Genomic DNA, 25,028 nt, shown 5'->3' with positions numbered 1-25,028 from the left:
TATGGAAATCTCTGTGTGAACGTTTATGGTGAACCCCAAAGATGTTTAGGGTTCCACTGTCTTCAATTGGTGGTCTTCACTGACTGTGGTGAACCTGCCCTCTGCACCAAGTCATCGGCATAAGGGAGGGCCCATATTTATCAACGTTTTGTGTAGACCTTGCACCACGCAAGGGCAACACAAAACCTAAATGAGATTTACCAAGCCACACGAGCCCACCTATGAGGCTTGATAAATCTACAGTAATTCAAGACTGCGCAAATCGCTATCTTGCATTACTCTGCGGCAGGCAGACGTGCCACGGGTGGAATGGGGGGGTTTATTCATGTATCCACCTATGCATTCTTACACATTTCCAGATTTACCAATACTGGTAGGCCTGGGAATGAGTATAGAATTATACACCACCCCCCACCAGGGACGCAACAAGGAGAAATATCTTTATTTTTCCCTGCTATTTCATCTTTCTTGCAGCACACATAGAAAGAGGAAAATGCCTCCGAGGATCGTTTTTGCGCAGGAAGTTTCCCCTTTCTCCTCAAAAACAACCCTGCCTACAATGCAGGCACACTTTCACCATGGTGCAAGGATGCCTGCGTAGGTGCTAGGCATCAGTTTGTGCGCCAACGGAGGCAGAGAGCAGGAATGTGCCACGTAATGCTTAATATGTTGCATTTCTGCCCTCTGACAGCACAACTTGCTGCTTTCCATTAAATATTAATAAATATGGGCCTCGGCCTCTAAAAATATGCAATGAACACTGCAAACACTTTCTTGAACCCCAGAGGGGCAGAGTTGATGCTGAAGGGAAGCATGGCAGATTAAAATTGTTCCTGGCCCACTTTGAACAACAGAACAGATTTTATGAAATTATACTTCAGGCAAGTGCAAGAACACCAATACAGTCACCTGGGTCCAGGGTACAGAGCCAATGTGAGCATTTTGGATCTCCTTCGAAAGCAAAGCATTTACAGGCCAAAGGTGAAAGATCTAAGCTCCTCAACCTTTTTGAGAATGAGCAAGTACTGAGAATAAAAACCCTAATCCCTCTTCAAGCCTAACACTCATTCAGTGGAACGTTAGGACAGCAAGAGATGCACCTCTTACAGGTAGATGGACATATGATCCATTGATATTCATTCCTGTGCAGAAGGAAATAAGCGTGGGGATATAATGAATGACAGGCCACAGACCCTATAAACAACCTATGAGACCTATCTGTGAGGCATGATGGATGTCCAACAATAGGGGAAATAATTAATTCTGTCCCTAGCAGATTGTCTTGAGCTGTTGAGGGCATATTAAAGGAACTTGATGGCTGTGTTAGCAGGGTAGGAGTAGGAGGACTAATGCCCCTTTTGTCTTGTGTGATTTCTGTTGGTGCCACATCCATGCCTCAAAAGGACTGGGTTATGTGCTGCAATACTGTTTGTGAAGGAGGCCACTGCCCCCCTGTAATAGCCCAGAAACTTGCAGAGTTGGTGGAGGAATTGTTTCTTAGGAGTCAAAAGAAAAGGAATGTGCTTTAGCCCTACTGTCTTTAAACTGTTTCAGCAAAAGAGTCTGTCTTTTCTCTTATCAGTGATGCATGGACATTGCAATTAAACCCAGTTATCCTCATCCAGGTATGCTTGTGACCCATGACACTGGTACCAACAGCTTTTCCAATGGAATCCAAGGTGCCTATGCCTAATTCATTTAATCCTGCTCATTATGAATAATTTGAGCCAGGGAGGCTCTATGGTCCCCCAGGACTGCCATCCAGATCTCACTAGTCGTGTTCCATAATGAAGGCATACTGCAGCCTAACAGAAAAACATACATGGACAGTCTTGAAAAGCTAGCAGAAGAAAACATCTGCTTGTCAAAAGGATCAGTCAGTTTGGATCGTCTACCCTGGGTACTGGCCAGAAATGAATATAGAGCAACCTTACTAGTTGAAGCCTGTGAAAGAAGACTTTTGAGTGGCATGCTTGATGAAAAAGTCCAGATCTGCAGGCACAGGCCTGTGCTGCCTGGCTACTTGCTGACTGATAGGCGGACAAGAATGTGATTTGGACAACATAGCGATCAAGGCATCCATGTGTGCACTTCTGAATGGAGTAGAATCTCGGACGTTGCCACTCCAGGTTACAGAATCTCTGTCAGAACACTTGTATTAGTCTCAATGGAGGGCAACTACAAATCTAGAATCTCAGCTGCCCTCTGAAGCACCAATGCAAATGAGTCACTCTCCTTCTTGGCCCACGTGGTGAGCCAAGCACTATTTCAGAGGAGGTATCAAGCCCACTGACGTTTTGTAGAGGTGAACATAACTTGCATAAATCTGTATAGCATGAGCACACAGAATTATCTAATAAATTAGCAAGATTATGCAGAATTACGTAAGAAGAGTTATTCTGCATTTATCTGTAGTTCTTAATGTTAAAATGTGCTGTCGTATATTGGACTCTTGCCCTGGGCAAGACTGCTGGTTTGGGGATGACTACTTATGTTTGTGGGTGACTATGCCTGTCCTACAACAAATCGCCACTGTAGCCCCAACACTTCCGGCTCACTAGCAGTACCTCACCAACAACCGGAACAGTCGAAGGTGATTTGTGGCAGCCTTTACGCATGGACTCAGAAGTATCACATCTCAGGGAATGTCGTGGTTAAGCGGAGATTACCCCTTTCTCACAGATATATTATATCTCAACCAAACACAGGGAATAACAAAGTTGCAGTAATGTTTCAATAGTTTTTATTTAACATAACGCAGTAAATCATATTGGCTGCAATGATTAGGATAATGAACAGTAAAAGGGATAAAATTGTAAAGATGAGGGTCATGATTATTAGGACCCCCACCATCTTGTAATAGCATAGGAAGACATGAAGCATGTCATATGTCTGTGTACCCTATCATAATAGGCCTAACCTTCTACCTAGAGGAGAGCTGGGTATGTTAAACCTAATCTGCCAATGCCATGTCCCTGGAAGGAGCCCCCAACCCTGGTTACCTTGAATGAGGTCTCCAGCTCAGACTTCGGCAGAACACGTCCGGTTCAGCATCAAGGCGACGTACAGCATCGATAGCGGTGATAATATCTGGTCGGAATCCCTCTGATTATCTGTCTAAATTGTGATGTATTTATACAGATCTACTTGGACCCCTGATGTAGGTTGTTCCAAAACAATAGATAACGCCTCATGCTTGGGACGGTAATTTCTAATGTGAGCCCATATAGTTTGTTTGTCTTTGTTGTATGAGTTGATGCCTTAGCAAGGTGACACTGATAACATAACTCTAAACAAAAGAGGCCAATTATAAACATGGCAGCCATTTAAAAAGATTTCATTAAATAAATGGTCTAAACAGAGCAAGCTAAGTAGGTTAAAAGTCACTAGGTGACGGGGGCACGAGTCTGCAAGCGAAAGCTAAGCTAACTCCTGTTATCCCATTTAAACAAACTAGGATTCACTACAGTGCCCTTGCATCCAAAATGGGCGGAAGGATGAATTTTGCACAACACAATAGCAGCATAAGAACACGAAAAGCAAGCACAAGCACCTGCTTATGCTTTCTAAATGTGCTTTTGGGGTGGGCGTTACGCCAAACCTAAACATTTAGCACTATTTTCTTAGCACAGAATGCATACTTCCATCCAAAATGGATGCAAGAATGCATTTTGCTCTAAGAAATAAGGCAAAATACAGCAGAACATGAATAAGGCGCTTGCACTCATAAAATGAGCTCTTATTGTATGATTTGTTCCCCAAAACAACTCAATTATTCACTGTTAGACCTGACAGCCTTAGGGTGGTCACCCCTAACTTTTTGCCTGCCTCCCTCCACTTTTTGGACACTGTTTTTGCTGGTTTTTAGACTCTGCGCACTTTACCAATGCTAACCAGTGCTAAAGTGCGTATGCTCTCTCCCTTTAAACATGGTAACCTTGGATCACACCCAATTGGACTATTTGATTTACTTGTAAGTCCCTATTAGAATGCACTATATGTGCCCAGGGCCTGTAGATTAAATGCTACTAGTGGGCCTGCAGCACTGGTTGTGCCGCCCACTTTAGTACCCCCTTTACCTTGTCTCAGGCCTGCCATTGCAAGGCCTGTGTGTGCAGTTTCACTGTCACCTCGACTTGGCATTTAAAAGTACTTGCCAAGCCTAAAACTCCCCTTTCTCTACATATAAGTCACCTCTAATGTGTGCCCTAGGTAACCCCTAGAGCAGGGTGCTGTGTGGGTAAAAGGCAGGACATGTACCTGTGTAGTTTACATGTCCTGGTAGTGTAAAACTCCTAAATTCGTTTTTACACTACTGTGAGGCCTGCTCCCTTCATAGGCTAACATTGGGGTTGCCCTCATACATTGCTGTATTGGTAGCTGCTGATCTGAAAGGAGTAGGAAGGTCATATCTAGTATGGTCAGAATGGTAATACAAAATCCTGCTGACTGGTGAAGTTGGATTTAATATTACTATTTTAGAAATGCCACTTTTAGAAAGTGAGCATTTCTCTGCACTTAAATCTTTCTGTGCCTTACAATCCACGTCTGGCTGGGTTTAGTTGACAGCTCCTTGTGCATTCACTCAGGCACACCCCAAACACAGGGCACTCAGCCTCACTTGCATACATCTGCATTCTGAATGGGTCTTCCTGTGTTGGGAGGGTGGAGGGCCTCCTCTCACACAAAGGACTGCCACACCCCCTACTGGGACCCTGGCAGACAGGATTGAACTGAAAGGGGACCTGGTGCATTTCTAAGCCACTCTTTGAAGTCTCCCCCACTTCAAAGGCACATTTGGAAATAAGCAGGGCCTCTGCCCTACCACCTCAGACACTTCCTGGAGAAGGAACCTGAACCAGAACCTGCACCCTGACAAGAAGAACTGCCTGGCTGCCTAAAGGACTCACCTGACTGCTTTCTATAGAGGACTGCTGTCTTGCTGTTGCCCTGCTGTCTTGCTGCTCTCTTGCTTTGCTGCAGAAGTGCTCTCCAAGGGCTTGGATAGAGCTTGCCTCCTGCTCCCTGAAGTCCCAGGACCATAAAGGCTTCTCTCTTGCAACTGGATACCTTGTGCGGCGAAAAATTAGACGCACAGCTTGTGCCACGGTGAAAAATTCACCGCACGGCGAACCGGAACAACGCCGTTCGACTTCGCAAGGAAAAGATCGATGCGGCGCCGGCGGTGCGACCGGAACTTCGACGCACGGCTGACCTGGGACAACGCCACCCGACTTCCAGAGGGGAAATCGATGCAGCGCCTGCCGTGAGGGAGAAATTTCCGACGCACAGCTGGTCAACAAGCCCAGGATTCCACGCACAGACCCCGGGCATCTGAAAACCCCGCGACCTGAAGAGGAGACCCGTCCGCGTGCCGGAAATCGATGCAACGCCTTCCCCGCATGAAAAATAACGATGCAAGTCCGTGTGTGAAGGGGCGAAACCGACGCACACACCATTTTCCACGCATCTCCTCCTCTGCTGCCCTTTGCAGAGATTTTTCACTCCAACCAGGTACTTTGTGCTTGAAAGAGACTTTGTTTACTTTTAATAAGACTTAAGACACTTTCCAGTGATATTTCTATATTTTCTTATTGCATGTTTTATCATTTTGACCTGCAAATATCCAGATAAATATTATTATTATTTTTTAACGCTGTGTGGTGTATTTTTGTGGTGCTATATTGTGTTATTGTATGATTTATTGCACAAATACTTTACACATTGCCTTCTAAGTTAAGCCTGACTGCTCAGTGCCAAGCTACCAGAGTGTGGGCACAGGATAATTTGGATTGTGTGTGACTTACCCTGACTAGAGTGAGGGTCCTTGCTTGGACGGGGGTAACCTGACTGCCAACCAAAGACCCAATTTCTTACACTCACACAGAAGTAATAATGTTACTATCAATAATTACGCATGAAAGAGTAATATGGAATTACTGAAATTACTCCGATTACTCTGGCGTAATTGAAATTCTGCTCAAACGTGGCATTTTGCAAGTAAACAATTCAAGCATCATCAATAAAATCATAGGGGAAACAAGCTGTCCCCCTCTTCATCATTAGTATTTTGTGGTGCACCCTGTTCTACAGCCACCACAGTCGAGACTTTTTAGGCTTTGCTAACTTTTATGAGACAGTCAATCATCAGTTTTTTGAAATCGCAAGACCCATTACCAAGTTAATACAAATGAGAGCAGTTTTTGCAAAGACAAATGAGACAGATCAGGCTTTTTGCTTTTTTAAAATAGCACTTTTCTAGTGTCCCTATTTTGCAACACCTTCATGCAGAATATTCTTTTCCTGTGAATGCAGATACTTCCTATCAAACCATGGAGTGTGTTTTATCGCACAAATACCAGAAATCCTCTACGTTGCAAACCAAATTTATGGGTCCATATTCTACTGACCAAATTGTAAATAAATTGCTTTAAGGTTTAAATTGTCTTAGTATATGAGAATTCATCCTATATTTCATATATCTTTGTTGAAATCTTGTTCTGTGAAGACACGTCTTGCTTTAAATCAAGTGCTGAAAGTGACTTAGAGGTGCAGAGGGTTTTAGAAGTAGAATTGCCATGAAACAATTGCAATATTAAGTAGATTGGAATGGGTTTAGCCCTGAACAATAATCATGGAAACACGAGTCTAATCTTCATACTCCACATTTGTTATACAAATTCTATTTAAGACATCCTAACAAACTAGGAGCCTTGATGAGGAGAAGGGACATTGTCAGGAAGCAGAGGTGAAGACACCTACTTACCATTAGTTGCAACTGGGCAGGTACCAAGCTCCAAACTGGCCCATGCCGAGTGTGCTCAAAGGGCAGATCGGCTAGCAGTGTTTGCAGAGTGTTGCAGATTCCATCAATAGATGGACAACATTTCATCAAACCTCAAAGATAAACAGTACCCTACTAATACGATATGTAATATAAGAAAGGTTTTCCCAACAACCATAGGGATTTACTGGTGAAAAAATACTCAAAAGGCCCATGTCAAGAATAACCTGCATTACTACCTTTTCTGACTTGTCTATTAAACTTATAAATCTATTATAAAACATTGAACAGCATTTCACTTACTGCTGGCAATAAAGGTTAGGAAAAACATTATTTGGCATGGATGTAATATGAAAGACATGCTTGTGTACATGGACCCAAAATCAACCACAGGCAAACTTGGACAACTTACTCTGTTGGGACTACCTGAAGTTACAGGCCATTATCTGTGTGGAAATTGTATAATATGCCCTTTGATCAGACACTCAAATAACATGGGCCTGAGCTTCAATACACCATGGATAGACACCAACTGTGATAACCATAATGTAATCTATTTTCCAAATGCACATGCTAGTTTACACAAAAAATACAATTTCAGATCTGAGAATATCAAAGCACGTTTTGGTGCAAACATTCCTCCAGCACCCTTACCTAGAAGAAGTCCATAAAGAAGACTGAATGGCATGGACAGCTATAGAAAGACTCTATGACAATATTCCAAAAAGAGATGATTCTCTGATCCTTTTTCACAAAGAACAGAATGGATCTTTAAATTGTAAACCAGCCCAAGAGGCCTGATTGATGATATCCCTGGGAGACATTGTGAACTGACCCTACAAGCACCAGTTATAATCCAATTGACAACATGCATCGGATATACCTATATAAGCTGGCGTTTCTATCTTTAATACACTTTCAAAAAAGAGCCTGGTTCCTGATGAAGCTGTAAAAGTTTTCTAGCTTGTTAATAACCTACATGCTTGGGTATAGCTTACATCCTGCTCCTAACATGTGTACACATTAGATATAACCTGCTGACTATCGTTAACCACCACTATCAACTCTCAAAGGCCTCTTTCAAGATATCCATCATCATATGGCAATCACACTGTGTGGCTAATATTTTTATCTCAGTATCTTGTGAAATTGCACAGACTCGTCTTTACATGCACCCTAAATATTCTGTTAGAATTGTGGCTTTGTCTATTCTCAGAGATTGCCATAGATTGTAATGTTTTAGTATACACACATTGTTCAACAGATAACTGCAGCAACTAGTCTCTTAGTAGGCGTGCACCCTTTCTGCATCTGAGATCACATACTATCATTCATTCACACCTTTTCAATACCTATTTTAAGATCAGCAACTTCTCCATACTCCAACTATATGGGTCCTGGTGCTTGTAGAGTGAGCAAGACTCTAAGGCTACGACATGGTTGCAATGAATCTGTTCACTCATTCTCCTGTTGCAATGTAATCATTAGACCCCTAAACCAATACTACTTTTCTCTGATACACATTACTACATCATTAGACATGTAGCAAATTGATTTCCAGTCTTAGTGCAATCTTTTTTGGAACAAGTTCCTGAAGAAAGTCTTTTGACTGCCAGAGTAGACATTTAAGGAAAGAGGATACTTATTAATCATCATTTCGTGTTGAACTAACTCCCCTGCTGCTCTAACTTGCATTTGGGTGTCACTAATAAAATGATGACCACCATGAGGTAATATTAATTCACACTTTTTCTTCTGATCTTATTAAGTCCTCTTAGTATCAGGGTTAAAGACTGAAGCCACTGCAGGCAAAAGACCGCCAGTACTGGATGTCTTTTGCCCGCCACATTAGCAGTGCGGCCCAGCGGAACACTCACCACAACATTGACGGCAGCTCATAATTGGGCCGGTGGCAATGTTGTGGTGCGTATGGTGCGACAGCACCCGCCGCTCATTTCACTGCCCATAATTCGGGCAGTGAAATGCGCGATGGGGCTGTGCATGGGCAGTGCAGGGGCCCTAAATTCTGCCAGCCTTTCCATGGCAGTGTTTACAGCCATGGAAAGGCTGGCGGATGGGGAATTGTAATCCCCTCCGGGACCACCAAGCTGCAGGCTGCAGTAACAGGCTTTGTTCCAAGCTAAAAATGTATTTTCCTAAAGTTTCATCTACATCTTTTGAAAACCTTATTCTTGTTACTATTACAACCTACTAGGCTTACAGTAATGAATGTGTCCATTTATTAAAATCGAGAGTACAATAATCTCAGTTAGCATGGTTAATAACAGTTGCATAAAGTTTTACATTCTGTGCCTACTTTTTGGCCTGTTTAAACATGAAAACCAGCATGGGCATATACTTCAAAAATTGTATCTATTTACTACAGTAACAAGAAATACTGCTCCAAAAACAATTAATAAAAACCATTACTGAAATGTGTTTCTTTAATAAATGCAATATTAAAATAACAGACAAATCAAAAACAAGATAAATGGAGAATACATTGTGAACTTTCAGTAATTTGTATTCATTACCTGGTATATCAAATTGAAATAACAGGAACACATTTTTCAGATCACAATATTTTCCCATTCAATATTTATGATTATCAAAACACTTTTGGCCCATATTTATACTTTTTTTGTGCCACCTTTGCGTCATTTTTTGATGCAAAAGTGAGGCAAACTTAGAAAATATAATTGTAATTTGTAAGTTTGCGCTGCTTTTGCGTAAAAAATTACACAAAGGTGGTGCAAGAAAAAGTATCAATATGGGCCTTTGTATAGATAACCAATCAGTGAAATTACCTACTTTTCAGTAAATAAATTTGCTTAGGCTCATGACCAAAAGTAGGGCATACCTAGCTAATAAATTCACCAAAAATAAAATTACAAATTAATTTACAGACAGGAAATAAGCACTCTTCAATAACATCCCTTAGCTGTTTTCTGCACCCATCATCAATCAGGGTAATACTGATGAAGGATATTAGGGCAAACTTCAGTGTAAACTGTGATCAACTTAGGACTGCTAACCAAAAGCAGCCCTGGTAAGAATGTTCAAACAAGTCCCGCTTTTGCTTTTCTCTTTTTCACCCTCCTCTCTCTTTCCTCTTGCTTTGCCTGATGCCATAAGCTGTGACAAGCTCAAGAGAGTGACAGAAGCCGGGCTGGATCCTTAAAACCGGGCTCCAATCCAGTTCCCAGAGAAAGGCTTCTGGACCTGACTGTATTCTACACTGTTAGGCACTAAAGATTAGGGTTTGCATCTTTAAAAAAAAAAAAAAAAAAGATAAATAACACTATTGGAATCAGAAATGTAAGTAGTAAGGTAAATGAGCATCACAATATAGCAACTGCTTTTTTTGCTCTGTCACTGCATAGACAACTGAATGTCCTACTCAAAAAGCCAGGACTTGAAAGAGAGACTTTGTGGGTGAAAGGTTTGTATTACAGCATTTTTCAAATGTTGATCTCTACTTAATTCACCATCACTGTTTAATGACTGTAGACTGCAAACAATAGAGTTGTAGATCATAGTATCTTCTCATCAAAGCTAAATCTTTGACTTACAGTAGCAAACACTAATGTGGAATGGACTCAGTTAATTTAATTTTCAGTGCCTGGCGAGTTACAGGTTTGGTGTCTTAGGTTACAAAAAGTGTGAGGAAAATCAATTAGAAATGTAAATAATGGTACCAGATTTCAGACCAAGTTGATGATCTTCGATTGTGCACATTTAGAATTTGACTTGATTCAGAAGACCAATGTTATTCAGGATATGCTCATTTGTTTTCGCAAGTCAAATGTATAAACATGTCTAGTTCTGGGTCTACTCACTCACTTACTCACCCACTCAGGGCAACACCTCTCTATGGGCAGAAAATGTCACTCACAGATTTAGATATGATGTCAGGCGCAGTTCCATGTGTACTGACATGTTTACAAACATGATAACATTAGCTCTGGGACAAACACTAGTTCGCTTACATCATTGTAAAACTATTTCAATATCAGTTTGCATTGAAACTACTTCACTTAGAAATAGGTGCATTGAAAAATGCTTGCTGTTTGGGACATCAGGAAATATGCCCCTTAGACATTTGTACATTTGAAATAGTTGTTTAAAGAAACATAGATATAATGGAAAGGGCAGGAAGACATTGTGATTGCGCTCTAATAGGATGTGCCTATAAAGTGCATAGATAATTATATATAAAAAAAGTTTAAGACCTACACATACTTTTTTATAAAATAATTGCCCTTGTAAAATATATATTTCAGTTCTATTATAGATAGATTTTTTTAATACATTTTGCATTTGCTCTTAATGGATAATATCTTGTGATATTCGAAAAGTGAAACAAAAAGAACATTTGAAAATCATAAGTCTTAATTGTTTTGGGAAATAGCTATGATGTCTTAAACTAAGTTTTGTAAACTGTGATTGGAACTCTTGTAATTGCACACATACGTCACAAGTGTCACAAACTATTATTTTAAAATGTTCTATCATACTGAGTTTAACAAAGTATTTTTCTTAGCACAGTATATTGCTTTTTAACAAATGTGTTTTAAAATGTTTGCATCATGAACAAATGTAATAAGGTTGCATTAAAACTGTCCAAGAAACCAACAAATGAAGCTCACCTGAAAGTTTCAAAGTTCATTTGTTTGATTCCGCTCCTAACGCCTAAGTTTGACTATAAAGAATAATGTGCTATCTCGAGATATCAGTGTTACAGTACATAGAAAGTGTAAAATTGCAACAAAAATCTACAAATAGAAATGTCTTTAATTGAAAATATTGACCATTAAGTTCTGAATAGTCATTTTTCGGTGGAGAATTTGCTGAAGGTTTATCACCAATTTTTTTATTTGTTCTTGTCTTAGATTTGAAGTGCTCACTGTGTAGAACATGCTCAAATACAAGCAAGAAAGTTTGTTGAAATTAGGTTTCCAAGACGTCGTTGATTGCCTCTTACACTTACTGAGGATTTCGTTATTAGTTTCAGTTGGAGAAACATTTATCAAGCCATTTATCAATAACACCTTTTGTTATGGCATTTAAAAAGTATACAGCTATGTGTCTAATCAATTCAGCTGGTTTCCTAAGCATGATATGCTTTTCTTTTGTTATGGAATCAAAGTTAGTAGTAGTGACGTGTAAGGTGGCAGAATTCGAAATTCAGTATTTTCTTGTTGTTCAGAAAGCACTAGTTAAAGGAAGTAGATATAAAAATGATACAGAAGATTTTTCTACCCTGCTGTTATATTGGATCAACAAATCCTGAAATTACTTTCTCAATCCTGTGAAGGTGGAGATGAGGGTTCAATCCATTTACAGCGTTGGGCAGTTTAGCAGGCCGCACTAGGTGATAAATTCCAAGTATCTTCTGCCAGCCATGCAAGTTGTTTTAGATCATTAGCATGTTGATATTTATTGTTGGTTATGTTGAGTAAGCGATGGCCAGATGAGGCTCTACATATAGAAACCCACTGTCTGACTTTTTAATCACTTTTAAAATAAATATATTCCGTGAAGGCAACTATAAGGGATCCACATTCTCGTTGTATTTGACAATTGAAAGAGAGGACGCGAGCAACAGCAAAACACAGTAGAGCTTCAGAAAATGAGATAGCAGAATTACATAGAAGTTGGGAGTCCTTCATGTTGCTTAGTCATACTGGCAATGCACAACTATCTTCATCCCGTAAGTGAACACGAATACCTGAAATAGAGTAAAAATAAAACAATACAGTTAAAACATAAAAGACAATGTAACTGCAATATTCAGCTGTGTAGATACTGTATTTCTATCAGCGCATTTACTACAATTATGCTTGGTGCATGAACCAAGCCTCAAAGGTAAACACATTGTTTTACTAGCCTGAACAACCACAGAGGAGTGGGGAAGATGGATGGAGAAAGAAAACACTAATCAACTGTTAGTTAAACTAACATACAAAAAGAAAAAACTGCAAATAATAAAAATAACTATTTAGCATACCTCTGATTTTATAATTGGCTCACAGTAGCAAAATATATGTGGGGACCGACTGCAAAACGTATGCATACAATTACCTTTTGCCTGACTTTACTCAAAGACAAAGCTTCTCACTTAAATCATGTTGTAATGTAAATTAAAACTGGACTTCACTTCAAGAAGTGAAGTCTAGAATTTTTTTTTCCTATGGGATAATCACTTTTACACATTAAGGGACTGAGCTTATTAGTATATCCAGTTAAAGGAGAGTCAACTGCTTTTGTATACTTTATATTACAGCAATATTCTGTGTACTTATGAAACACTGTTTGGAATTCAACTTGAGGAAAAGATTAAATTTTTAGATGGGTCATAAATTGAAGATGATTAAAAATGAATGACTTCAGATCTGAGATCTTCAAGAATGATTGAGGAATGGCCAAAACCCGAAAACACACATATTTCTAAGAGAAATACCTGTAGTTCTGGACTTTAAACATTACATTAAGCATATGGCAGGTATATGAAGGCTGATGTTCCATTTTGTTTTCTTGGAAGGTCAAGCAGTAGCTAGTTTGTGTAAGGGCTTGCCCCGCCAAATGCCTTTATCCTGTGTAGGACTTTACTGTGTGTAGAAACATGTAAGTAACACCATTGATGATGCATAAGACAATACCCTTTTCATTGTCATTTTTAACCATGTAATAGCAAGGTTGGGATCAAAATACTGACTGTATTATACCAGCCTCTACACATGTTAGTAACTTGTAGTCACTTCCTATTTGACCACCACTGAGCAAGAGAACTGACAGTAATAACGTCTCTCACATATCAACTGAGTGAATCATTCGCTCAGGGTTTAAGAATTACCATTCAACCCAAAATATATTGTAAGGAACTCCCACTGAAGCCCACTACGGACTGATGACTAAGTCATAGTGAGGAGGAAACCATTGATGAACCATGAAACTTGTAAGGGTTAACAGCCTTTTCAAGAAATACTAAACAACAGGCTCACTAGCTAACACTGTTAGTGTTCCCTCAGAAGAGGGCTACTCATTTTATCAGGCTAATGTCCTAGCTGCTGTCTGCCTAAAGCAATGACTGAGCTTAGTGTCCTGTTACTGATAGTCCTCTCATTTTATATTGTCTTTCCCGCTCATACATTAAAAAGTAATTTGCAAATTGATATTTATGGCCCTGTAGAACGCTAACCTCTCTCAAACCTTTTTGTGGCATCCTTCATTGATTCTGATGCTTAGCCTCATTCAGGTACACCTGAGCCCCAGGTTTCCTGTTTCATGCATTTTTAATGCTGTGCTTATTTATTACTTCACATGGTGTGTTTCTGACAACTTTACAGACAGCAGCCTGACTCCTCTTTATCATTAAATTCACAATTTGAAGTCTTCTTTAACATTTTAATTGATTTATTTCTTCCTTTTGCAGTATTAATTACTGTCCCACATGGATCATTCTTGACTGTTCTTCGACTGTATTACAACCCTGTATAATTATCAGACTCAACACTGGGGGGTCATAACGGGATTCCAGTGGGCAACACCACAAGCTTTATGGCAAGCATCATTTGAGTTTTAATTTTGGCCCTTTTGTATCATCCCTTTTGCCCTTATTAATAAACAAAGTTTGTTCCTTAATCAAGCTTAAGGCATACCTTTGAATTAGCTCTCAAACTGTAAATATCCCTGTCACATTTTTGTACCTGTATCTCACTTGAGGGTGATACCTTAATCACTACTCCTATTTCACTAACTAAGGGCTTTAGATCTTGGCGGTCTTACCAGCAATCAGCAGCAGCAATGGACCCGAAAAGACCATCAAGCAACGGTGTTCCTCCCACCTTATTAAGCTCTATTGCCTCTGAGCCGAAGACCGCCAAAACGGAGTGCTCTTCCTAGTCATCAGGCTGGTGGGTTCCTGCTGAGCCCATTTAGATTTTACAGTCCTGCAGGGGGTGTACTGGTGACACATTTCTGATGGAGGGAGACTGTCGCTGGACCCAATGGACATCAGACAATGGCACTGGCCATGGGATAGAGGTAGGTCACATACACACACATACCCATAGACATTGTACCTTGGCCATATCTGTCCCCATACACTAAACACTACACAAAACAATGCATGCACACTTATATCTATTGCCATTCCACCACAACACAACACAACATGCTGGAAACACACATTGCCATAAAACCATGACACAAAACACAGACATGCTCTCATACATGGCACAACCACAACAATCAACAGAACTACACATTCATCTACACAAACACACTCACACACAAGCATAACTACACACATCACAACAGCCACACAACACTCACTTGAATGTTACACACAGCAACACAACATAAACAATAACATCGAATCCTCTTGCAAATGGCACATATAAAGACACAACACCACATCACCCACTCCAGCCCCCCTTGCCTCAACCATCCCATCGCATCGAACACACAGATACACATACTGACTCACATACACAACTGGTAGCGCAACATCACAGTTACAAGTTCCCTTGCAATGTGCACACATGGAAATAGTCGTCACGTGTGAATGCAAGGTCACTGTGGTGTCAGCAGTCATTTAGCAATGAATACTGACTGTTAGAAATGGGGTTTTTGGTTGGCAGTCAGGTTACCCCCTGTCCAAGCAAAAGCCCTCACTCTAGTCAGGGTAAGTCACACACAAACCAAGATTATCCTGTGCCCACCCTCTGGTAGCTTGGCACGAGCAGTCAGGCTTAACTTAGAAGGCAATGTGTAAAGTATTTGTGCAATAAATCATGCAATACCACCATATAGCACCACAAAAATACACCACACAGTGTTTAGAAAAATATAGAATATTTATCGGGATAATTGTAGGTCAAAAGAATAAAGTTGCAATGGAAAATTGTAGAGATATCACTGAAAAGTGATATAAAGTGTCTTAAGTCTGTAGAATATAAACAAAGTCTCTTTCAAGCACAAGTACCTGGTTTGGAGTGGAAAAATCTCCTCAGAGGGCCACAAAGGAAGAGGTACGTGGAAAAAGGGTGTGTGCGTCGATTTCTCCCCAGCACACACGGACTTGCGTCGTTATTTTCCACGCGGGGAAGTCGTGCGTCGTTTTCCGGCGCGCGGACAGTCTCTTTCTGTGGGTCGCGGGGATTATCAGATGTCCCGGGTCTGTGCGTGGATTTTCCTGCTTGTTTTCCGGCTGCGCGTCGTTCTGCGGGGCTGCGCGTCGAAATTACGATCTCACGGCAGGCGTCGCGTCGATTTCTCCTCTAGAGGTCGGGCGGCGTTGTCCTTGCGAAGCCGTGCATCGGATTTCCGATCGTCCCAAGAGCGTTGCGTCGATCAGCGTCAGTGTGCAGCGTTTTTCTCGCCGCGGAACAAGCTGTGCGTCGACATTTTCGGCGCACGGAGCGTCCAAGTGAAAAAGAGAAGTCTTTTTGGTCCTGAGACTTCAGGGAACAGGAGGCAAGCTCTATCCAAGCCCTTAGAGAGCACTTTCAAAGCCAGACAAGAGTTCAGCAAGGCAGCAGGCCAACAGCAAGGCAGCAGTCCTTTGTAGAAAGCAGACAGGTGAGTCCTTTGAGCAGCCAGGCAGTTCTTCTTGGCAGGATGTAGTTTCTGGTTCAGGTTTCTTCTCCAGCAAGTGTCTGATGAGGTAGGGCAGAGGCCCTGTTTTATACCCAAATGTGCCTTTGAAGTGGGGGAGACTTCAAAGAGTGGCTCAGAAGTGCACCAGGTCCCCTTTCAGTTCAATCCTGTCTGCCAGGGTCCCAGTAGGGGGTGTGGCAGTCCTTTGTGTGAGAGCAGGCCCTCCACCCTCCCAGCCCAGCAAGACCCATTCAAAATGCAGATGTATGCAAGTGAGGCTGAGTACCCTGTGTTTGGGGTGTGTCTGACTGGATGCACAAGGAGCTGTCAACTAAGCCCAGCCAGACGTGGATTGTAAGGCACAGAAAGATTTAAGTGCAAAGAAATGCTCACTTTCTAAAAGTGGCATTTCTAGAATAGTAATATTAAATCCAACTTCACCAGTCAGCAGGATTTTATATTACCATTCTGGCCATACTAAATATGACCTTCCTACTCCTTTCAGATCAGCAGCTACCACTTCAATACTGTATGAGGGCAGCCCCGATGTTAACCTATGAAGGGAGCAGGCCTCACAGTAGTGCAAAAACAAATTTAGGAGTTTTACACTACCAGGACAGGTAAACTACACAGGTACATGTCCTGCCTTTCACCCACACAGCACCCTGCTCTAGGGGTTACCTAGGGCACACATTAGAGGTGACTTATATGTGGAGAAAGGGGAGGTTTAGGCTTGGCAAGTACTTTTACATGTCAAGTCGAGGTGACAGTGAAACTGCACACACAGGCCTTGCAATGGCAGGCCTGAAACAAGGAAAAGGGGCTACTTAAGTGGGTGGCACAACCAGTGCTGCAGGCCCACTAGTAGCATTTAATCTACCAGCCCTATGCACAGGGAGTGCACCTTACTAGGGACTTATAAGTAAATTAATAGTCCAATCAGGTATGATTCCAGGTTACCATGTTTTAAGGGAGAGAGCATATGCACTTTAGCACTGGTTAGCAGTGGTAAAGTGCGCAGAGTCTAAAAGCCAGCAAAAACAGTGTCCAAAAAGTGGAGGAAGGCAGGCAAAAAGTTAGGGGTGACTACCCTAAGGCTGTCAGGTCTAACATGTGTCCCCCCCAGCTGAAAGTGGGGAGAGCTACCCGACCTCCTGGGAGCTCTCATCGCTAAGGCGGAAGTATCTGGAGAGACCATCAGCATTGGCGTGGTCAACCCCTGGGCGATGTTCCACCGTAAAGTCCATCCCCTGTAGGGAAATGGACCACCTCAAGAGTTTGGGATTCTCACCCCTCATCTGCATGAGCCATCTGAGGGGCCTGTGGTCTGTCTGAACCCGGAAGTGAGTCCCAAACAGGTAGGGTCTTAGCTTCTTCAGTGCCCAGACCATAGCAAAAGCTTCTCTCTCAATAGCACTCCACCTCTGTTCCCGTGGTAATAGCCTTCTGCTAATAAAGACTACCGGTTGGTCTAGGCCCTCCTCATTTAGCTGTGCTAGAACTGCCCCTATGCCATGCTCTGAAGCGTCTGTCTGCACGATAAATTCCTGGGAGTAGTCAGGGGCCTTGAGCACGGGGGACGTGCACATGGCTTCCTTCAGGGCGTCAAAGGCTTTCTGACAAGCCTCTGTCCAATTCACCAACCTAGGTTGTTTCTTGGAAGTGAGTTCTGTCAAGGGTGACACAATGGTACCATAGCCCTTGACAAATCTACGGTAGTTTCCTGTGAGGCCTAAAAAGGCTCTCACCTCCGTCTGCGTTCTAGGTGGTTGCCAGGCCTTGATAGTTTAAATCTTGGCCTGGAGTGGCTGCACCTTGCCACCACCCACTAGGTGTCCCAAGTACACCACGGAACCCTGCCCAATCTGGCACTTACTAGCCTTGATGGTCAGGGTTGCCTGTTGCAGGGCCTGAAGCACCTCCTTGAGGTGAAGCAGGTGTTCCTCCCAGCTGGAACTGTAGACAGCTATGTCATCCAGGTAGGCTGCACAGAAGGCATCCTTGCCAGCTAGGACCCCGTTAACCAACCGTTGGAAGGTGGCGGGGGCATTTTTCAATCCAAACGGCATAACCCGGAACTGGTAATGGCCATCAGGGGTTGAAAATGCGGATCTTTCTTTAGCCCCCTCAGTCAGGGCAATCTGCCAGTACCCTGAAGTAAGATCAAACGTACTCAGGAACTTGGCAGCGCCTAGCCTGTCAACGAGCTCATCAGCTCGGGGGATGGGGTGAGCATCAGTCCGTGTGACTGAGTTGAGACCCCGGTAGTCCACACAGAACCGGAGTTCTGGCTTCGCACCTGGGGCAGTAGCCTTAGGGACCAACACCACTGGGCTGGCCCAGGGACTACTGGATTTCTCGATAACCCCTAGAGTCAACATCTTGGAGACCTCCTCCTTGATGCTGGCCTTCACCTTATCCGACAGCCTGTAAATTTTGTTCTTCACAGGGAGACTGTCACCGGTGTCAATATCATGAACACAGAGGTGGGTCAGTCCAGGAGTAAGGGAGAACTGCTCCAACAGTTCATAGCAGTCTCCTTTCTGGTTTAGAGTCAGGGAGTCAGAAAGAATGACCCCGCTTACTGACCCATCACCTTCTTGGGCAGAGAGGAGGTCGGGGAGAGGTTCACTCTCCTCTTCCATTCCTTCATCTGTGACCAGAAGCATGTTGATCTCCGACCTCTCAAAATGAGCCTTTAGTCGGTTCACATGGAGCACCCTTAGGGGATTCCTAGGGGTTTGGAGGTCCACTAGATAAGTGGCCTCCCCTTTCCGCTCCTTTATTTCAAATGGGCCAGACCAGCGGTCCTGGAGAGCTCTGGGCTCTACTGGCTCCATTACCCACACTTTGTCTCCAGGTTGAAACTCTACCAGGGTGGCCTTCTGGTCATACCAGTGTTTCATTACCTCTTGACTGGCCTCAAGGTTACTTTGGGCCTCTTTCCAGAAGCGGGTCATCTGGTTGCGGAGGGCCAACATGTAGCTGACCACGTCCTTAGGGGGTGCCTTTGGAGCTTTCTCCAATCCCTCCTTGACAATGCTTAAGGGTCCCCTGACAGGGTACCCATAGAGAAGCTCAAAGGGACTGAACCCACCCCCCTCTGGGGGACCTCTCTGTAAGCAAAGAGAAGGCATGGTAAGAGGACGTCCCACTTACGCCTCATGGCCTCAGGGAAGCCACCAATCATGCCTTTCAGGGTCTTGTTGAATCTCTCCACAAGACCATTAGACTGGGGGTGATAGGGTGTGGTGAACTTGTAGGTTACACCACACGCATCCCACAGAGACTTCATGTATGCAGACATGAAGTTAGTGCCTCTGTCAGACACTATCTCCTTGGGGAATCGCACACAGGTAAATATCCCCATCAGAGTTCAGGTCACCACCGGTCCAGTTACGGTCCTCAGAGGGATTGCCTCTGGGTAACGGGTGGCATGGTCCACCAAAACCAGGATGAACCTGTTGCCTAAGGCAGTTTTGGGATCCAAGGGACCAACAATGTCGATGCCCAACCTTTCAAAGGGGGTGCCAACGACAGGAAGTGGAATCAGGGGGGTTTTAACCCTTTTTCCTGCTTTACCACTGGCCTGGCAGGTAGGACAAGATCTGCAGAACTTATCTGAGTGTGTCCTCATTTTGGGCCAATAAAAGTGGGTGACAAGCCTGTTAAAGGTCTTGCCTTGCCCCAAATGTCCTGCCAGGGGAATGTCGTGAGCCAGACCCAGTAGGAAGGTTCGGTAACATTGAGGAACCACCAGCGTACGTGCTGCCCCAAAGGCCGGAACCTTAAGCTCACTGTAGAGGAGATCATTCTCCCAATATAGGTGGTGATCGCCAGAGGCGTCACCTGCCGCCTGGTTTGAGGCTTGTTTCCTCAGATCTTCCAGAGTGGGACATTCTTTCTGCGCCTTGCAGAACTCCTCCCTGGTGGGTCCACCCTCAACTTGCCAGCCAGCAAGCTCAGGTAAGTCACCTAGGGTGGCAATGTCTTCCCCAGTTGGCTCGGGAGCCTCCTCCTCAGGAGCCCCGTCAGCCACTGCGGGAACTTCTGGAGCCGGTTTCCCGCGCCCCTTGTCCCTTCTCTTGGCAGCTCTCTGGGTCATCGTTCCAGGCTCCAGACGCCCTTGACTTCCCTCTCGGTCAGCCATGGACCGTGTGGTCATGCAGACCCACTCAGGTAACCCTAACATTTCCAGGTGAGACTTGAGCTCCACTTCTTTCCAAGCAGTATGCTCAAGATCGTTGCCTAACAGACAATCTACAGGCATGGCAGGACTCACAGCTACTTTCAGAGTACCAGAGACCCCACCCCACTCAAAGGGAACCAGAGCCACCGGTAGGTGACTCTCGCGATTGTCAGCGACTATGACCTGGTGGAATGTATTAGGGACTATCTGCTCTGTTGACACCAGCTGACTCTTGATAGTACTCATACTGGCTCCGGTGTCACGCAGAGCCTCCACCTTCTGCCCATCAATGGTGACCCACTGCCGGTACTTGGAAGTATTTTTGGGCATGTGGGCCTTGGGCACCATTTCTCCTTCTCCCAGGGACACTAGGGAAATCTCTACCTGTTCCCCAAAGCTATCTGGGTCCATCTCCCCCCCGAGCGCTACACTAGTCAACCCAGGTGCCTGTCCGGTAGTGGACGGTGCCCTCTTGGGGCACTGGGGATCGCCTTTATAGTGACCATACTGGTAACACTCCATGCACTTGGGGCTAGATTTCCCTGACTTGTCATATGTCCCTGGCTTTTTCCCAAATCTGAAAAAGGAAGGGTTGCCACCCCCTCCCTGGGAATTCTTTTGGGGGCCTTTGGAGAGTTCCTTATCTGCAAGTTTATCTCCCCCCTCTTTCTTCTGTTGGGAACCCTGATCACCTTTGTGGGAGTCCCCCCCAGGTACCTTCTTGGACACTCTGGTGCTAACCCAGAGGTCCGCCTCCTCAGCAAGCTTCCTGGGATCAGTCAGCTTACTATCCACTAAGTGCTGGCGCAACTCTGTATAAGTAGTATTAAGCATATGCTCTCTCAGAATCAAGTCATATAAACCTTTATAATCAGCTACTTTGTTGCCCTGCACCCATCCATTCAGTGCCTTACTGGAGAAGTCAAAGAAATCTACCCATGTTTGTGTGGTTTGTTTGGTGCTGTCCCTGAACCTCTGACGGTATCCCTCAGGGGTCAGCCCAAACTTGGCAAGTAAAGTGGCTTTCTGAAGTGGGTATGTGTTTTGATCAGGTTGATCCAATGTGAGGAGTGTATCCCTCCCCAATGGCGGTACATAACCCCACATAGCTACCCCCCATTGCCCTTCAGGAACCTCATGAGCCCTTAGTGCAACTTCATAAGCAGCTAACCATTTATCTATGTCATCTCCCACCACAAAACTGGGCACCACATTTTTGGGTATACGAACCTTCTTTTCTCCAGCAGGTCCTGTCAGTATGCTGCCACCATTATTGCTGGATTCAGACTGTCTCGCCTTGATCTCCAGCTCCTTGAGACTCAGTTCATGAGCCAACAATAGTTTATTTTCAGCCAAAGCTCTCTCAGCCTCCACCTGTTTGGTTGCTCTCTCAGCTTCAGCTTGTTTGGCTTCTCTTTCAGCTTCAATTTGTTTGGCTGCTCTTTCAGCCTCAGCTTGCTTGGCTTCTCTTTCTGCCCTTCTCTCCTCCTGTTGAGCCTCAATTTTCAGTTTTGCCATTTGCAATTGGAACTCCCTTTCTTCTCTCCTTTCCTCTGCGGTCAGGCTTTGCACAGAGACACTGCTCCCTGGTCTGGAAGGGGGCACAATTGCAGTGGTAACACCATCCACCGATAGTGAAAATTCCTCTGAGGGGCCATTTTCTGGCTCCTCTTCCTCATCATCCTTTAAATGGGCTTCTGCCCAGGCCCTCAGCGCCACTTGAAAGTCCTCCTTTCTGGAGGCCCCTTGGGTGGGTACCCTCATTGCCCTGCAGAATCCTCTTAGTTGTTTGACCGTATATGTATCCAACTGGACTAGGTCAAAGTCCCCTGTCTGAGACCCAGTCAGAGACATGCTGAGTGAGGATTTGGTTTTTGAAAATTGTCAGGAAAAAAAACGGATTTGCAAAAAGAGATAAAAACCAAGTTGACCTTCAACTGTGGGTAGGTAGTGAAATACTTAGCTACTGTATGTCACTGCACAAATACAAGTCCTATCCTCACCGCTGATCACCAATGTTAGAAATGGGGTTTTTGGTTGGCAGTCAGGTTACCCCCTGTCCAAGCAAAAGCCCTCACTCTAGTCAGGGTAAGTCACACACAATCCAAGATTATCCTGTGCCCACCCTCTGGTAGCTTGGCACGAGCAGTCAGGCTTAACTTAGAAGGCAATGTGTAAAGTATTTGTGCAATAAATCATGCAATACCACCATATAGCACCACAAAAATACACCACACGGGGGGTGATTCTGATTCTGGCGGGCGGCGGAGGCCGCCCGCCAGAATTCCGCCCTCCAAAATACCGCGCCGCGGTCAAAAGACCGCGGCGGGTATTTCAAGTTTTCCCCTGGGCTGGCGGGCGGCCGCCAAAAGGCCGCCCGCCAGCCCAGGGGAAAACGACCTTCCCACGAGGATGCCGGCTCGTAATCGAGCCGGCGGAGTGGGAAGGTGCGACGGGTGCATTTGCACCCGTCGCGTATTTCACTGTCTGCCAAGCAGACAGTGAAATACTTGTAGGGGCCCTCTTACGGCGGACCGCCGGGAACTGGATGGCGGTAGGGGGGGTCGGAATCCCCTCGGCGGCGCAGCTAGCTGCGCCGCCTTGGAGGATTCAACAGGGCAGCGGTACACTGGCGGGAGACCGCCAGTGTTGCCGGTCTGACCGCGGCTTTACCGCCGCGGTCAGAATGCCCTGCGGGGCACCGCCGGCCTGTCGGCGGTGCTCCCGCCGACCCTGGCCCCGGCGGTCTAAGACCGCCGGGGTCAGAATCACCCCCACAGTGTTTAGAAAAATATAGAATATTTATCGGGATAATTGTAGGTCAAAAGAATAAAGTTGCAATGGAAAATTGTAGAGATATCACTGACAAGTGATATAAAGGGGGTGATTCTGAGCTAGGCGGGCGGCGGGAGCCGCCCGCCAAGCGGGAACCGCCAGAATACCGCTGCGCGGTCAAAAGACCGCCGTGGTTATTCTGAGTTTCCCGCTGGCCGCCCGCCCAGCGGGAAACCCCTTCCCACGAGGATGCCGGCTCCGAATGGAGCCGGCGGAGTGGGAAGGGTGCGACGGGTGCAGTTGCACCCGTCGCGATTTTCAGTGTCTGCTATGCAGACACTGAAAATCTTAGTGGGGCCCTGTTAGGGGGCCCCTGCAGTGCCCATGCCATTGGCATGGGCACTGCAGGGGCCCCCAGGGGCCCCACGACACCCGTTACCGCCAGGCAGGTTCTGGCGGTCAAAACCGCCAGAACCAGGCTGGCGGTAAGGGGGTCGGAATCCCCATGGCGGCGCTGAGGATTCCCTAGGGCAGCGGGAAACCGGCGGGACACCGCCGGATTCCCGTTTCTGACCGCGGCTGTACCGCCGAGGTCAGAATGCCCATGGATGCACCGGCAGCCTGTTGGCGGTGCATCCGCGGTCCCCGGCCCTGGCGGTAGTCAACCGCCAGGGTCGGAATGACCCCCAAAGTGTCTTAAGTCTTTAGAATATAAACAAAGTCTCTTTCAAGCACAAGTACCTGGTTTGGAGTGGAAAAATCTCCTCAGAGGGCCACAAAGGAAGAGGTGCGTGGAAAAAGGGTGTGTGCGTCGATTTCTCCCCAGCACACACGGACTTGCGTCGTTATTTTCCACGCGGGGAAGTCGTGCATCGTTTTCCGGCGCGCGGACAGTCTCTTTCTGTGGGTCGCGGGGATTACCAGATGTCCCGGGTCTCTGCGTGGATTTTCCTGCTTGCTTTCCGGCTGCGCGTCGAAATTACGATCTCACGGCAGGCGTCGCGTCGATTTCTCCTCTAGAGGTCGGGCGGCGTTGTCCTTGCGAAGCCGTGCGTCGGATTTCCGATCGTCCCAAGAGCGTCGCGTCGATCAGCGTCGGTGTGCGGCGTTTTTCTCGCCGCGGAACAAGCTGTGCGTCGAAATTTTCGGCGTACGGAGCGTCCAAGTGAAAAAGAGAAGTCTTTTTGGTCCTGAGACTTCAGGGAACAGGAGGCAAGCTCTATCCAAGCCCTTGGAGAGCACTTTCACAGCCAGACAAGAGTTCAGCAAGGCAGCAGGCCAACAGCAAGGCAGCAGTCCTTTGTAGAAAGCAGACAGGTGAGTCCTTTGAGCAGCCAGGCAGTTCTTCTTGGCAGGATGTAGTTTCTGGTTCAGGTTTCTTCTCCAGCAAGTGTCTGATGAGGTAGGGCAGAGGCCCTGTTTTATACCCAAATGTGCCTTTGAAGTGGGGGAGACTTCAAAGAGTGGCTAAGAAGTGCACCAGGTCCCCTTTCAGTTCAATCCTGTCTGCCAGGGTCCCAGTAGGGGGTGTGGCAGTCCTTTGTGTGAGAGCAGGCCCTCCACCCTCCCAGCCCAGCAAGACCCATTCAAAATGCAGATGTATGCAAGTGAGGCTGAGTACCCTGTGTTTGGGGTGTGTCTGACTGGATGCACAAGGAGCTGTCAACTAAGCCCAGC

At 45.1% G+C, this 25,028-nt stretch overlaps 1 protein-coding gene across 1 annotated transcript in view; it reads right to left on the bottom strand.

Moving 5' to 3' along the window:
- Positions 1–9,001: 9,001 nt before the first annotated feature.
- NINJ1 (ninjurin 1) overlaps positions 9,002–25,028 on the bottom strand; it is a 208,909-nt gene continuing 192,882 nt past the window's right edge. Inside the window, exon 4 of the mRNA XM_069206417.1 lies at positions 9,002–12,515. The gene's annotated coding sequence lies outside the window, so the exon portion shown is untranslated. The remainder of the gene's footprint in view (positions 12,516–25,028) is intronic.

The sequence above is a fragment of the Pleurodeles waltl genome, chromosome 9 (genome assembly GCF_031143425.1).
Source record: "Pleurodeles waltl isolate 20211129_DDA chromosome 9, aPleWal1.hap1.20221129, whole genome shotgun sequence".
NCBI classification, from domain to species: Eukaryota; Metazoa; Chordata; class Amphibia; order Caudata; family Salamandridae; genus Pleurodeles; species Pleurodeles waltl.
The sequence above is the reverse complement of the archived record's forward strand: the minus strand, read 5'-3'. Positions and strand labels throughout refer to the sequence as shown.